Source organism: Danio rerio, chromosome 15, assembly GCF_049306965.1.
Source record: "Danio rerio strain Tuebingen ecotype United States chromosome 15, GRCz12tu, whole genome shotgun sequence".
NCBI lineage: Eukaryota > Metazoa > Chordata > Actinopteri > Cypriniformes > Danionidae > Danio > Danio rerio.
In genome coordinates, this window is record NC_133190.1 from 47,062,501 (window position 1) to 47,065,000 (window position 2,500).

At 38.1% G+C, this 2,500-nt stretch overlaps 2 protein-coding genes across 2 annotated transcripts in view; one reads left to right on the forward strand and one right to left on the reverse strand.

Annotated features, from left to right (window-relative positions):
• The window catches only part of nlrc3l (NLR family, CARD domain containing 3-like), a 480,833-nt gene that overhangs the window by 354,850 nt on the left and 123,483 nt on the right, over nt 1-2,500 (reverse strand). The gene's annotated exons all lie outside the window — the stretch shown is intronic.
• Nucleotides 1-2,500, forward strand: part of cwf19l2 (CWF19 like cell cycle control factor 2) — a 74,585-nt gene that overhangs the window by 29,108 nt on the left and 42,977 nt on the right.

Sequence of the window (2,500 nt, forward strand, 5' to 3'; positions counted from 1 at the left end):
TCTCAGATCGCGTCTTTGACAGTTAATACTGTGTGATTGTCACTCACGTGCACGAGCACCGATTTGCCTGTGATTTCAGGCATTTGTCGGCGAGTCGAAATTGGGGCTAAAATCACGCAGTCTGAACTCGGCATAACTTTAACTCAGAGTCAGCTACTGTGGTAACTTACTCTGTGAACCTAACCTGGTCATGAACAGGTTTTATTCTCTAAACTTGGAGTTTCTGTCGGTCTCCTCCCCTTTTTTAAAGACGAAGCGGTATTTCTCGCCTTAGCCTTACGTTTCCACCCACGTATTTTATTTGCTCATTTTAGAGATGCGCATAAAACGATTGATGGAAACGTCATGATGCACATAACTTTTGAAAATATGCATAAAAAACATATGCGCATAACCGAGCATAGATATATACATTAGGTGTCGCCTACCCTGTTGTTGTCTATTGGAAGGAATACGTCATTAGAGCCGCCATTTTGGAACAGGGTAGCAGTGGAGGACTGTGGCTATCCAGAGCCAGAGATATACACATATATCTATAATCGGGAGTTTTCCTGGATGTTAGTATGCAAATTTATTTATTTTTAATTACGAAAATTATAATTTTACATCACTTTTCTACATTCATGGATGAGTGTTGGCATTCCTGACAAAAAGCTTGTGTTTGTGTGTACAGAAATGTACTATTTACCCTCCCTGTTAAATTTGATCTAATCATGTCCTGAAACACAGCTCCTCTCCTGCTTTCTCTTCTCATACTGACGGAGGGAGCGATTCGCTTGTGAATGAATCTCCGTTATGAACGACTCTTTAACTAGCCGACAATAATACAAGTTTCTGGCAGCGCAGCATATATTCTGTCATATTTCTTGTCATATTTCTTTTGCATTGTTTGCTGATTTTATTCAACAAAACTAGCATAAGCCGAGTGTTTAGTGCGAGTTGGAGCTACTTTGTCTAATGGTGATTGCAGTAAGAGACTGTTATCATCAATAACGTTACCCGTGTAGCCCAAAAGTTCAGAACATACAAAATATTAATCTTACCTATGAAATGTTCTGCCTTTGTGCTTTGTTTTCTTTGTTTACTCGTTACTACACCAGTTTTCACGTAATAACACTGTCTTGACTTGTGCGGTTGAATGACATTTGTCCTGGGAGCACTGTACCAATGTGGCGGTGCTATCAACGCATGCTCAGGATCCCTATGCGACTTCTAGTGTATATATATCTATGATAACTGAGTAGGATAAACTTTTATTCGATAGAAAAGATGGACATAAACTACGATGGAAACACTTTTACTGAACAAATTAATTGTATGTGCATTAAAAAAATGTTTGTTATGTGTTCATTGTCTTCTGAGGCGCAAGTACATTTATTAAATAAAGAAAAGATTGACGCAGCTTCTTCTACAGCAGTGGATTCCGTTCTTACTGTTGATATTTGGCGCCAGTTAATCAGGAAGTGACGATTTTGTTGTCTTTGACTCGTTGGGTGGAAACGCTGCTTTATTTGCACGCCTTTTATGCGGTAATCCAGTTTTGCACATAAATTTATGTAATATATTTGGATGGAAACAGAGATACTGCCTACATTTTAGTCACACACAGAACAAAGTCACGTACGAGAATGGCTTGTCCTTTTTTCATAAATAATTAGCTTAAATTCACTGTCCTTTGACATGTACTGTAACTAGATTAATGGGATTTTTATTCTTTCTAAAAAATATTTTTTTAGTTCTGCTTACCTTCTTAATGTTAAATCAACCTCAATCACTTGATCAATAAAAAAGGCAGACACACATGTGCAATTTTAAATCTATTAAAACTGATAAACGTGTGTAAAAGTAAAGAAAAAAAAAACACACATAACATTACTTATTTTATTATACTGAAATATTTAAATACTTTAAATGTAAAATTACGTATTAACTTGAGCAGCTGTTTTGCCGCGCTATCTGTCTCTGTTTCACTGATGGTTGCTTCTTTTTAAATATATACGCTCATATTTGCTATAGCTTTGCATGAGCACATCAAGTTCAGCTGTAGAAAGAAATGCTCATCTCTTTTTTTTTCAGATGTTGCCATGGTCACTCGTAATATCTGCGCTCCATTGGTAATGCCTTTTTATAGTCGCAGTCTGCGCTTAAAGCTGCAGTCACATCGGGTTTTTCCCCTTATAGACTTCCATTCATACGCACGTGAATGTGTCAGACCGGAAACGCAAGGTCATGCGTCAAGTTTCAGAGGTTGCTGCGGTGCAAAGTTCAAGCTTGGTGAACTCTGACCTGAGAAATCGCTTCTTGAACAATCGAGGATCAAAACATGACATCTCTGGGCAGAAATTTAAAACATTGAGCAATCGCTGGCTTCTAAAAATGTGCAACAAACTTGTTTAATCCCGCCCCTTTTCGCAGCGCCGCACGACAGAATATCGCATGCTCCAACTCTAATGTGACCGCAGCTTACTCAAAGTTGATTGACCTAACTCAGATCAGCTGT